Below are 14,310 nucleotides of genomic sequence, written 5' to 3'. Positions count from 1 at the left end.
GACAAAGAGAAAATTGGATACGGAAGTGAACGGTTGCTGCAGGCTCAAACAAACATATGCGTATCAATTAAAGTTAATCGACTCACTGTTTGTCCCCCCAGAGGGCCTGTCTTCGGGGGTCTTCAGAGAGGCCGTCTTCGAGGGTTCCCAGTCAGGACAGAACACATGCCAGAGAGGGGTACCCTGTAGAAATTGTTTCTTAAGAAAGAAGCAGGATACTTGTCGAAGAGTAACCCCGAGACGGAGGGACCACCACAAATTTTTTTTCATGTTACTCCCAGCATGAGCGGATCAAACTTTTTCTCTCGACTTTTTACTCCCCGCTCGGGTCGGGTTACTCCCAGGTCGCTGCGGTTTTCACTCATTTGAATATCGAAACTCAGGGATAGATGCTTAATTTTAGGTAATTAGTCTCGTAATTGCACGCTTTCTTCTACAGCATGTCCACCTGGCCATAGAACTCGGCCGCAAAAACGACGTCTGCACTGACCTCGTAGTTTCGTTACGAAAATTCAGTAAAGGCTAAAAATAAACACCCGGTATGTAGAGGTATTAAATTTTGTCACGACCTCAGAGCTCAGTAAAAGAATAAGAAGGAAAAAAGAAAGATGGTTGTGAATAGGAATCCAGGGTATCGAATCCGCAAATCTTATGAATCTCGAGTCCTTTGTTTAAAAACCGTATAAAAAGCCTCGGGAAAAAAAGTACTTCTACTGAAGAATGTTTTCAAGCAGAGTTTAATATTTTTGCTCAATGAAGAGCTAATTCAATAATAGTTAACTTTCAGGGAGAAAAATATATATCGCATATTCGTTCTTAAATGTAATTTATGTAACATGTTGTCCATCCGCTACGGGAAATAAATACGTACACTCTCGAGTCCGAATTATTTCCACAAATCTGGGAAACAATCGAAAAGTAAAATCACACAAGTTTTCAACTTGTAACGTAAGAGTTCTTGCCTAAATTGTTTCAGTCTGAAGCAATATAAACAGACAAATAAGAAAACATCCACTGGCCAATCAGGATTTCGGCGCACACCTCATGTGCAAATAATAATAATAAAAAAAACCTTGTTGTCGTTGCGCCATGAAACCCCTAATTATCATCATCATCATTATCATCAAATAATAAAAAAAGGACAGAAAGCAAACACGGTTGGCAGATTCAAAAGATTGGACTCTCCATTTTTATATTTTATTTTTTTGCGGTTGGAATTCGGACTCCTGAACCCTTGCCTAGGATTCTGGGATTCCGTTGGCTTATCCCTAACTGTAACAGAAACTGAAACGGAGGCAGTAACAGAAACTAAAAACATTCCGTTAAATTCCCCTGGATGCTATCCACCTCATCTGCTGGTTCCATAATCACATGTCATGGCTTTTGTCTACTGTTTAGCTCGTAATGCATGTTTTAAAAAAAAATAATATTTCATGAGCTTGCGACCGTGTGTACTGGGATAAGGTACCGTGGATTGTGTAGTACTAATTTAGGAATACTAGAATACTGCGATTGGTGGCTATTGGGGAAGACAGCCTGGCAAACACCTACACGAGAGTCGTCAAGGTCTTCCATGAAGGCCAGAGTGCCACATCTGAAATATCTTGACTGCCTTTTTGTTTTTGCCCCCTGCAGCAGCTAGGGCAAGGACCATGTCCGCTTTCTGTTCGTTGGAGTAGGACATTGTTTGTCCCTCAGAGCGTTCAACAAAGAATGTCGGCGCAGTGATAGCCCACAGCTTTTCTTTGTTTCTTATTGATTTAATAATATCGCGCTCGTGGTTCAAGGTAAGCCGTGAGCAGTTATCTTCCGCTTCCCGTGTATTGTGTCCTTTCACGCCTAAAAAACAAAGAATCAAGAGATAAAGCGCCGCAGTGACCTTGTTGGTGTCCCCGCACCCGTGACAGATAACAGCATAGGCGAAACGGACGGCATCGATGCTTGTTCGTCAAGCGGCCGCGAGAAAGCGCTGCAATCAAGCGCTCTTTTCGTGCGACGGAAACTGATTCCGTCGTAGTTTCGCAACTCCGGGCCCTTTCTGCTGACCCGGGAAAAAAAAAAGACTCGTATGAGATAGAGAGTTGCAACACACTGCATTCGCTTTCTCATGTCAACGCCCACAACTTCACAGTTGACATCTCCGGTGTGATCCTCCTAATTAAAAAGTTTGAAAATTAAATTAATTAATTAATCAGTTAATTGCGCGACAAAAAATACTATTAAATTCTCCATATGTTTATAAGTCCCAAACGTCACCACACCAGCATTGGACAGCTGTTTCGGCCTTATTGGGCCTTCATCAGCAATGCGTAGGTGGGCGACCCACCTATGCATTGCTGATGAAGGCCCAATAAGGCCGAAACAGCTGTCCAATGCTGGTGTGGCGACGTTTGGGACTTATGAACATATGTTCAACGTGCAGCCAAAGAGCCTATGCTATTTTTTCTTCAATTATTAAATTCTTCAGGTCACTGGTAACACTATGCACTTGGTTTCATTCTTCTGCGATGATTCATTATCTTTTAAAGGTCGGGTCAGTCTTAAATGGAACACCCTGTATATTCACACACAGAAACCCCCAATTCTGATAGCTTTCCTTTCAAGAGTACATGTATTGCCCTTGCTTGCTTACCATTGCTTCATTGTAGTTTTGAAAACACGCTTTCAAAAATTAGAACGCATGTTGCAACATTTAATTATATCCGCAGGAAACGTCACACGGCTAGATAGAACTCACTGTTTTCTGAAGATGAAGCCTCGTTTTTCACACTTGCTTGTGCATGGGTGACTGTGTCCTGTTTCTTGAGGTTGTTCTGTTCCAGGTGCTTCCCCAATTGTTGCTCGTCACGGAATATCCTGGATCAGTATGTTAGCACTGAACAAAAGATTTCATCAATAATGACAACGAGGAGTATGTAGATTTATACGTTAAAAACGATTAAAAAAACGTGACGGGAAAAACAAACAAAGGACGACACAACACACATATGCAGCACACATGTAGATTTAAGCGCGTCATGTCAGTCAGTCAACAGTGAAGATTCCCATGTCATTTTCATTGACAGAACCCCACGTCGCTTTTGCCTCCAAGCAGAGATTTCCCTACACCCCCCTCAGGGGGGGTGTACACCCTCCCTGCATTTTTGCAAACCCCCCCCCCCCCTGAAATTTCTCAGGTGACTCCACCCAGCTCGGCCACCAACACGTTCTGGTAGTGAGTCCGCGCAGCGAATTACATCCTGTGCTGTCAAATTTGGGCTGTAGGACCACAGTCATGCAGATGATCGTACCATGCATTTGTCCAAAATCATTTGAAAGTGACTGTGCAATGCATATACTGCGGGTATGTACGAGCAAAAATGCATGCGGGCACGCAGACTCAATGTGGATCATCAAGAGCCATTTGCGCCCAACTCAACCAAGCGAGGTATTCTAAGGTTTTCACCGTTGATTGCTAGGTGTTCGTTGACAAGGTGGTAGTCTCTTATCTTTGTCGGTCATGTGATTATGCATCTTAATGTTGAAATGCCGTTCACAATGAATCTCTATTCTAATACACTGTGTTCTAAAGTAATAAGAAGTACAAATAAACCGGGAAAGCTGTGCAGATACGTCACCATTGTGCCACGATTCTTTCCGTGTCTAAGAAAAATTCCGTAAGTCACCAAGCATGACCCCCCCTTGAAAGCTCGGCACCCCCCCCAGTAGTGAATTTCTGGGGAGATCACTGCCTCCAAGTGAACAGTAAAGGCTCCTTCTAAGCGACACTCGAAGCTACTTTGTCATTACTAGAAGCGTACTAGAAGCTATGGTGGGCTAGAAGGACTGGTGTGCCGTTCGGTGGTTGTCATATGTGTCCGCTGATGTTCCTGCCGAGAGATGGCGCCAAGCGTATCTCGGCGCCAGGTCCCCCAAACTCACCTCGGAAAAGCGTGCAACGAAGAAGGCCGCCACTAGATACCCCACTGTTGCCGTTCCGGATCACTTCAGCGCGCTAAGTTTAGCGGCAAAATGTTTTTGTTGTTTCTGCGAATGAATCTAGTCTTTATATGTCCAAATAAAACGCGTATAACAACTTTCTCTGTCGTGTTGCACTTTTTGGTCCCGTTTTTAAACGTGTTGAGCGATCGGAAGGATCTAGTGCACGGCTGCGTGCATCACATAGCGTACCTGTCGTACCAGGCGCCGCAGGCGCTGCAGTCGTCCATTTCTCCTTCGGTGACTTGGCCTGGCTTGGATTGTGCTTCAACTGGATCTTTAGCGCGCTACAATCCACGCAAGCCATCGTCTGGTAACAATGGGGTATCTAAGGGCGGCCTCCGGCATTGCACGCATCGGGATACGAACAAATACTTGGGAAAATGGCGACCTTGGGGGACCTGCTCGGCGCTATGCGATCTAATCGCCTCTCGCGGCTCATTTCAGTGCTACTCGTCACGTGATTACACACGTGCCGCTAACCCAATAGCGTGCCTTTTCTTTGCTCTGAATGCAAAATGCCCCTCGCGTGCCACCTGCAGGAGCAAACGAATGGCACACCTAGATGTCAGTGCTGACATTCGTCGGCGCGTCCCTATCAGCCCTCGGGTCTACACTGTAAACTGGAAAACACCCTTATGGGTGTAAATGGCTTGTCCTATAACTGACACCTATTTTTACACCGTATATGGTCTGGAACACCCTTTTTAGAGGGTGTATTCCGTTTAAACCACCCCTGCAAAGGGCGCTTTTCTTTGAAAATGCCCTCTTTTGCAACCTTTAAACACCCTTTTAAGAGGGTGTAAGATCGTTAAACACCCTCCTAAAAAGGTGTATAAAGGGTGCAAAAGACGGCATTTTCAAGGAAAAGCACCCTTTCAAAGGGCGTTTTACACGGGATAAACCCTCTAAAAAGGGTGTTCCAGACCGTACGGTGTAAAAAGAGGAGTCAATTATAGGACAAGCGATTTACACCCATAAGGGTGTTTTTTCAGTTTACAGTGATAGGACACGTGTACTTTGATAACGATAAAGACGTGTTCGAGCAGCCGGTTCTGCCTTTGGGTAGTGATATTCGTGATATGTGCTCATCGTTCCATTCATTTGAGCGACCTTTACCTTCCAGGTTGCGAGGTTCCGTGACGGGGGATTGTGATAGAAATGTTTAAGTCTGTGGTGGGGGCTATAAGCGTGAGATAGCTGCAGCTAACCGACGGAAGCGATAGAGCTGCTCATTACAGTCTGCATATGAGCAGTCTGTAGAGGGAAGGAATCCGGAAGACAAAGGAGACGACACGAAAATATAATGATTTATTCATTTATTTCAGAATACTGCTGGTCCCAGAAGGGACCCGGGAAGGAGTAGGGAACCTACATACACTCGTATAGTGACGCCCGCTACACTCGTATAGTGACGACAATTCGAAAGAAACCCGCAAAAGAGACGCAGCAAAGGGGTCCCAAGTTACCTTCGCCAACGTGACGATCGGTAGCACGAGTGTTCTATATACCGGTAGTCTGACCCAGGTCCCCCAAGGTCGCCATTTTGCCATGTATTTGTTCCTATCCCGATGCGTGCAATGCCGGAGGCCGCCCTTAGATACCCCATTGTTACCAGACGTTGGCTTGCGTTTGATTGTAGCGCGCTAAAGATCCAGTTGAAGCTCAATCCAAGCCAGGCCAAGTCACCGAAGGAGAAATGGACGACTGCGCCTGCGGCGCCTGGTACGACAGGTACGCTATGTGATGCACGCAGCCGTGCACTAGGTCCTTCCGATCGCTCAACACGTCTAAAAACAGGACCAAAAAGTGAAACACGACACAGAAAGTTGTTATACGCGTTTTATTTGGACATATAAAGGCTAGATTCATTCGCAGAAACAACAAAAACATGTTGCCGCTAAACTTAGCGCGCTGAAGTGATCCGGAACGGCAACAGTGGGGTATCTAGTGGCGGCCTTCTTCGTTGCACGCTTTTCCGAGGTGAGTTTGGGGGACCTGGTCTGACCTAAGCAGTAGCACAATGAAGTGCTCTTCTGAGATAGAAGAGGCTTTCACTGTGATGCCTATTAAGCGCACGTGAAAATTCCATCAGAAATCGGACGGGACGGAGACCCCAAGATACTTGTACTAAGCAGTCTTGCAAGTATATGATGTTTGCAAAGCCTTTGTTCTACATATAACAGCATAGACACAGTTTTGTCGGTGTTCAACTTGATTTGCAATTTGTAACACCACTCGATGTGTTCTAAACTCCCTTGCAAAGGTGCGCAATATAAAGCGAGTAAGGTGAGCCATAAGCGAAGCACACAGGAAAAAGGAAAGAAAAAAAGAGAGAACGATCGGCATTTTGAAGACGCACTTTCAGACATCCCTACATTTTTCGGAATATATCCCACGATATGTTATGCAGAATAAACACGCTTTACAATTAATGTTACTTGACATATCGTACTTATAGACAAGAAACAGTAAAAGTCTCAAGACGTGACTCCTGTCGTATACCCCACATGTGTGGGGTTCGATCAGACTGGGAATCAGTCCCGATGCCAATCCATGATGAAGGATGAAAGTCACTGAAAAGGTTAGCCAGCTGTAGGGATCGAACCCACATCTTCTGGATTACCAATTGAGCTACGCTAACACGCCTCTCCAGCGACTTTCGGGGTGCGTCATCTGAAGGGACGACAGACCAGCCACTCACTCTCACTCACCCTCCTTTCACTCTTACATTTTTTGCTCACTCATACACACATTCATACGACGGAAATCGACGCAAGCGGCACCTGTTGAACAAGAGAGAAACTGATGTTCTGAGGCTGGAACAACATAGAAGGGACGGATACAAGCAAAGCCTCAAATTGCCTAAGAAATCAACGATGAAAGATGAAAGCTGTCATCTTGTCCAATCATGTTGTCCAATGTTGTCCAATCCATGATCTTGGTATTAGGTGTGCGCAGCTTACTCGGCGTACCTTCTAAGAAAATCATTCCGAATATTGCCTTGCCCAGAAGACCACAATATCGCGTTCTGGAGTAATCAGCCCCGAGACTTTTTGGGCTAGCATATCCACTTTTTTCCTTTGCCAATCTACCCGCAGAAGACCTTCATATTTACCTCCCACAGTGGCATAATAAGAAATAGAGATACAAGTGCTGATTTAAAGTAATATCATGCTAATAATAGTTCGGGGGTTTAAGTTGTGCGACAACGGCAATAGATCTATAGGATAGATCTATTAGGAGTTTGCCAGATCTTCTACATAATCTGTTCTCTGCTGTGCGTCATTTTGTTCCTCTTTTGCTCGATACTTTGAGTAGTCATATGTCAAATTTGCTGGGAGTACGCAACAAAGACGTGGCTATAATATTTCTTTTCAGTCTCACTTAATTTGCTCATTTCCTCTTTCAGTGCCTTCGTCAAATCTGGAACCATGGTTAGTTTCCATCGCCGTCTAATTTTGTTTATGCGACGTTTAAGATGCTAAGCTTCGCGTGTCAGCCATGGTCTTTGAGTGTAAACCTTGTCTTTTTCGTTTTCCCCGTTTTTTCCTTTATCTTTCCTTCCTTCTCTTCTTCGTTTTCCCCATTTTTTCTTGGAATAGCAAGCCAGCTCATTGCCTGGCTATCCTTTCCTTATATTGTTTCCTTAATAAACATATTACCCCCCCCCCCCCATAAGGCTTCTTGAACACGAACTTTGTTGTGGACAGTGGCCTTGAAAAAAAATCAGGCCATATTAACATTTCTCGAAATGCTACAGATCCAGTTAAAATTGTACAAGGATCCGCCCAAGGAAAATCGTGGAATATCTGGATTTTAGGTCTGTCACGCTTAAATTTTATATGGTGCATCTCAAGAACCATCTTGTGATCTGACTGTCAACCAAGCACTTGGCAGTCCCATTTCCAGTCAAGGGTGTTAGGCACCAGGAACAAATCACGTATTGAAGCAGAATACTCTTGAATTCTAGTGTACCTCATAAGGCCTCAAAAGGCAATATCAAGTAGTACATTCTCATTTATGAAGTCTCAAACTCCGGTTAGGGTTTCCTAATGTACACTCCAACATGGGATCATATACTCAACAGTCATGACATTATATCCTTAACCGTATTCAACGTCAATAGGTTTCATTTGTAACTATATGTTACACCCTTTTTAGTATAACCTGATGATGGCTGTGATGAGGTAACAGAAAAAGATGGGGATATGAGTCGCGACAGAGTCGGGGCCACGCCAGGACGCCGACAAGCGATGAAAATGCAAACAGATGCACATACGGTGAACGGGTCAAATGCAAAATGTAGGACAAAGGTCTCAGAACGAGTGAGGGTAGTATGACAGAAGTAATACGACGGGGGGGGGGGGGGCATACCAAGCGCACACTTAGCAAGTCATAGGGCACATGTATATTACGCTTTTTAACTTGAATCTTTATAATCCATAATGTAGGCATTAAGGCTGTCGGTTGTGGCCACAAACCCAGGTGGCGAATTTCCCCATTTATCATCATCAGTGTATTTGTTGTTATTGTATAATGCCACGCTAACAGCGCTCTTAGGCCGCTCGATCAGTGAATAAAATGAGTTTAACATGATGTTCTAGGAACCCTTTGTATATAACATCAATTCCATTCGAGCATTTTCGGTTAATAATACAAGTGTGGCATTTTTTCTTCTCTCTCTCTCTCTTTCTCTCTACATATATATATATATAATATATATATATATATATATATATATATATAGAAGTTCAAAAAAAGACGCGGAAACAGATTTTAGGGAAGTTAAAAACACTAGTTTATTACATGGGGAGACGTTAAAAAGTAAAATGGGCAAGGGGTCGACGTTTCGACAGTGGCACTGTCTTCGTCAGGACAAAAGACAGTGCCACTGTCGAAACGTCGACCCCTTGCCCATTTTACTTTTTAACGTCTCCCCATGTAATAAACTAGTGTTTTTAGCTTCCCTAAAATCTGTTTCCGCGTCTTTTTTTGAACTTCTGTAAAACTTCGTGGCCGTTTGATAATCCTTTTACCTCACCCTATATATATATATATATATATAGATACTCATTGAACGATGCGACAGCACCAGAGGACACGTGTTTCGCCGTGTTTGCGGCTCGTCGGCCCTGGGTAGCTGCGCATCGTTCGGGGTTGGCAAACCAGGGGTCACTCAGCGAGCGATATACACCTGGGAGGGTGACAGAGCACTCCTCAATGCCACAGTGCAAGCCAGTGCATTATAAACAGGGGGGGGAAAAGCCATTTAAAAAATAGGTAAATGATGCAAGACGTGTTTGAAATTCAAACTTACAGTTAAGATGGCTTCTATGGCTGCACGTAGAGAAACAGATACTCATTGAACGATGCGACAGCACCAGAGGACACGTGTTTCGCCGTGTTTGCGGCTCGTCGGCCCTGGGTAGCTGCGCATCGTTCGGGGTTGGCAAACCAGATGTCACTCAGCGAGCGATATACACCTGGGAGGGTGACAGAGCACTCCTCAATGCCACAGTGCAAGCCAGTGCATTATAAAGAGGGGGGGAAAAGCCATTTAAAAAATAGGTAAATGATGCTAGACGTGTTTGAAATTCAAACTTACAGTTAAGATGGCTTCTATGGCTGCACGTAGAGAAACAGATACTCATTGAACGATGCGACAGCACCAGAGGACACGTGTTTCGCCGTGTTTGCGGCTCGTCGGCCCTGGGTAGCTGCGCATCGTTCGGGGTTGGCAAACCAGGGGTCACTCAGCGAGCGATATACACCTGGGAGGGTGACAGAGCACTCCTCAATGCCACAGTGCAAGCCAGTGCATTATAAAGAGGGGGGGAAAAGCCATTTAAAAAATAGGTAAATGATGCTAGACGTGTTTGAAATTCAAACTTACAGTTAAGATGGCTTCTATGGCTGCACGTAGAGAAACAGATACTCATTGAACGATGCGACAGCACCAGAGGACACGTGTTTCGCCGTGTTTGCGGCTCGTCGGCCCTGGGTAGCTGCGCATCGTTCGGGGTTGGCAAACCAGGGGTCACTCAGCGAGCGATATACACCTGGGAGGGTGACAGAGCACTCCTCAATGCCACAGTGCAAGCCAGTGCATTATAAAGAGGGGGGGGAAAGCCATTTAAAAAATAGGTAAATGATGCTAGACGTGTTTGAAATTCAAACTTACAGTTAAGATGGCTTCTATGGCTGCACGTAGAGAAACAGATACTCATTGAACGATGCGACAGCACCAGAGGACACGTGTTTCGCCGTGTTTGCGGCTCGTCGGCCCTGGGTAGCTGCGCATCGTTCGGGGTTGGCAAACCAGGGGTCACTCAGCGAGCGATATACACCTGGGAGGGTGACAGAGCACTCCTCAATGCCACAGTGCAAGCCAGTGCATTATAAAGAGGGGGGGGGAAAGCCATTTAAAAAATAGGTAAATGATGCTAGACGTGTTTGAAATTCAAACTTACTGTTAAGATGGCTTCTATGGCTGCACGTAGAGAAACAGATACTCATTGAACGATGCGACAGCACCAGAGGACACGTGTTTCGCCGTGTTTGCGGCTCGTCGGCCCTGGGTAGCTGCGCATCGTTCGGGGTTGGCAAACCAGGGGTCACTCAGCGAGCGATATACACCTGGGAGGGTGACAGAGCACTCCTCAATGCCACAGTGCAAGCCAGTGCATTATAAAGAGGGGGGGAAAAGCCATTTAAAAAATAGGTAAATGATGCTAGACGTGTTTGAAATTCAAACTTACAGTTAAGATGGCTTCTATGGCTGCACGTAGAGAAACAGATACTCATTGAACGATGCGACAGCACCAGAGGACACGTGTTTCGCCGTGTTTGCGGCTCGTCGGCCCTGGGTAGCTGCGCATCGTTCGGGGTTGGCAAACCAGGGGTCACTCAGCGAGCGATATACACCTGGGAGGGTGACAGAGCACTCCTCAATGCCACAGTGCAAGCCAGTGCATTATAAAGAGGGGGGGGGGAAAGCCATTTAAAAAATAGGTAAATGATGCTAGACGTGTTTGAAATTCATTTACCTATTTTTTAAATGGCTTTCCCCCCCCTCTTTATAATGCACTGGCTTGCACTGTGGCATTGAGGAGTGCTCTGTCACCCTCCCAGGTGTATATCGCTCGCTGAGTGACCCCTGGTTTGCCAACCCCGAACGATGCGCAGCTACCCAGGGCCGACGAGCCGCAAACACGGCGAAACACGTGTCCTCTGGTGCTGTCGCATCGTTCAATGAGTATCTGTTTCTCTACGTGCAGCCATAGAAGCCATCTTAACTGTAAGTTTGAATTTCAAACACGTCTAGCATCATTTACCTATTTTTTAAATGGCTTTTCCCCCCTCTTTATAATGCACTGGCTTGCACTGTGGCATTGAGGAGTGCTCTGTCACCCTCCCAGGTGTATATCGCTCGCTGAGTGACCCCTGGTTTGCCAACCCCGAACGATGCGCAGCTACCCAGGGCCGACGAGCCGCAAACACGGCGAAACACGTGTCCTCTGGTGCTGTCGCATCGTTCAATGAGTATCTGTTTCTCTACGTGCAGCCATAGAAGCCATCTTAACTGTAAGTTTGAATTTCAAACACGTCTAGCATCATTTACCTATTTTTTAAATGGCTTTTCCCCCCCTCTTTATAATGCACTGGCTTGCACTGTGGCATTGAGGAGTGCTCTGTCACCCTCCCAGGTGTATATCGCTCGCTGAGTGACCCCTGGTTTGCCAACCCCGAACGATGCGCAGCTACCCAGGGCCGACGAGCCGCAAACACGGCGAAACACGTGTCCTCTGGTGCTGTCGCATCGTTCAATGAGTATCTGTTTCTCTACGTGCAGCCATAGAAGCCATCTTAACTGTAAGTTTGAATTTCAAACACGTCTAGCATCATTTACCTATTTTTTAAATGGCTTTTCCCCCCCCTCTTTATAATGCACTGGCTTGCACTGTGGCATTGAGGAGTGCTCTGTCACCCTCCCAGGTGTATATCGCTCGCTGAGTGACCCCTGGTTTGCCAACCCCGAACGATGCGCAGCTACCCAGGGCCGACGAGCCGCAAACACGGCGAAACACGTGTCCTCTGGTGCTGTCGCATCGTTCAATGAGTATCTGTTTCTCTACGTGCAGCCATAGAAGCCATCTTAACTGTAAGTTTGAATCTCAAACACGTCTAGCATCATTTACCTATTTTTTAAATGGCTTTTCCCCCCCTCTTTATATATATATATATATATATAATGACTCGGTCGTTGTACTGGTCAACAGTAAAACCGTGCGTGCACAGAGAATACTACTGCGGTGCTACAATTTCGTGTTTTATGCCAGATTCCATGTTCCTTTATATAGTTACATAAGGAGCAAAATAATTACGTAACAACTAAGATGTGCGGCGAGGTACACTGTATAGAAAGCGCCATAGTTTAGCTAAATGACAATTTAGTTGAACAATCTACTATCGGCCTACGTTCCGTGACAAAATGTTCCCAGCTTCCCGTACACAGCAACTCGATAATCTAGGCTGAAAAGAAAGAGTGAAGAGAAAGAAACCATCAAGGAGGCGAGCTCTCGGACGCAGTAGCCGCTCTTCGTTTTGTTTTTCGGCCCGTCTGTCATCATCCAACAAAGATAAGGCATGCGGTCACGTGCTTCGCAACATTCCGATATCTTTCGCTTGCAGGGATCGTCGGCTAGGCAGACGTGACGATAGCAAATGTCACGTGGTTTAGCTACAAAGAACTGCGGATGGTAGTAAACAGTCAGTGCGGCAAACCAACGTAGTGCTAGTCCAAATATATTCGCTATAAAAATAGTCAAGCACACATACACCGTCACACACGGGACATGCTGGACTAGTTCAACGAGAACTCGCTTGGTTCGCAGCGAGCGCATAGCGCCAGAGCTCAGGAGCTTGGCTTCAAAACAGGGGCATCGCGCATTCCATGTATTGGATATGGCGGTAAGTACACCAGTCCTTCTAGCCCACCATAGTACTCGTTCTCAACCTACACGCTCGTGAGATATGACCTTTCTTCTTACAATGGAAACAGACTGCCGATAAGAACGGGCACGCTTGCGATGCGTGTTTTGTGGATGCGCACCTTGAACACCGTTAGATTAGATTCTTTCATCTGAAGCAGTCCTTCGGTACTATCTTCTTTGGCATGCGTAGCTGTGGTATTACGGGCCGCGCTTTCTAATGCTTGCGCCTTATCAAATGCGTTCTGAAATGTTAGGTTTTTGTCTTCCGTAAATAAGACCCTTCCACACGCTGTACCCCACAAACAAACCTGTCCCTCAGGAACTCGTCCAAAAATGTGCCGAAATTACAAGTTTCAGCAAGCTTCCGTAACGCTGCAGCAAAATCCTGAATGCTTTCGCCGTCTAGCTGAGTACGTCTGTGGAATTTCGCTCGTTCACCAATGGTAGAAGGCTTCGGGGTGTAGTGCTCCCGCAGTAACTGCAGTATCTCTTTAAACTTCCTTTTCGAAGGAGCGTCCGGGCTTGGGAGAGACTTCAAATGTGCGTATGTTTTTGGCCCGATAATACTAAGGACGGCGTCGACCTTGTTGTCATCCTCAATGCGGTTGACATTCAAATAGAACTGAAGTCTTTCATCATACGCTGTCCAGTCGCTATAGTAGACTCATCAAAAGACTTCAGGGAACCTACTTGAGCAATGCGTGTTGCCATATCCCTCGAAGTTGTTACTGTACTGCCCTGAGAATTGTTTCCGGAGATGGTGGATCGTACGTCCAGCTCGTCGCCAATATGTTGTGTCTAATCCACGAGACGGTGAGTAGCAGCAGAACGTACTTTTATTCCGCTCATACCGAGCGCTCGACCACGCAGCAGCACGAGTGAAGCACAGCCAACAAAAGACGCGCACACAGCAAAGCAGGCAGCTTATCTATCTTCTGCTCGCGCGCGTGTGTGTGTGTGTGCGTGAGGGGGGGGGGCACATAACATACCGGTGGTAACTTTGACTGTTATCACACAACAATAGTAAACTATGTCAAACCTCTATACTATACTACCTTAACAGTTAAGCAACGATTTATCATTTACGTGCTGCTTGCAGTTAGTGGTGTAACTCTATTCCTTCAGTTTTGCTCTAAACCCACATTCCCACACCAGGAGGAGACACTTACTCGCACGACAAACAAAAGGCGCGGTGAACGATAACGCCTTATCTGCCTTCCGCATAAGCAGGTTTCCCATATGCGTCGCTTCAGACTGATCGATGGATCTCCATCTCTTCAACTGAACATCACTGGAAGTCCAGTGTAAGGGGAGATCCCCAATGCGTATATTTTCA

The 14,310-nt window shown here is 45.8% G+C and overlaps 1 long non-coding RNA gene across 1 annotated transcript; it reads right to left on the bottom strand.

Moving 5' to 3' along the window:
• Positions 1 to 62: 62 nt before the first annotated feature.
• LOC135377193 (uncharacterized) lies at positions 63 to 13,905 on the bottom strand. The gene is made up of 3 exons (XR_010418094.1): positions 13,665 to 13,905; positions 2,738 to 2,875; positions 63 to 183 (listed from the first exon to the last, which is right to left on the bottom strand). It is a non-coding gene; the product is annotated as an uncharacterized LOC135377193 (long non-coding RNA).
• Positions 13,906 to 14,310: the final 405 nt, after the last annotated feature.

The sequence above is a fragment of the Ornithodoros turicata genome, chromosome 1 (genome assembly GCF_037126465.1).
Source record: "Ornithodoros turicata isolate Travis chromosome 1, ASM3712646v1, whole genome shotgun sequence".
In the NCBI taxonomy this organism is placed as follows: domain Eukaryota; kingdom Metazoa; phylum Arthropoda; class Arachnida; order Ixodida; family Argasidae; genus Ornithodoros; species Ornithodoros turicata.
This window is presented reverse-complemented; position numbering and strand designations above follow the sequence as displayed.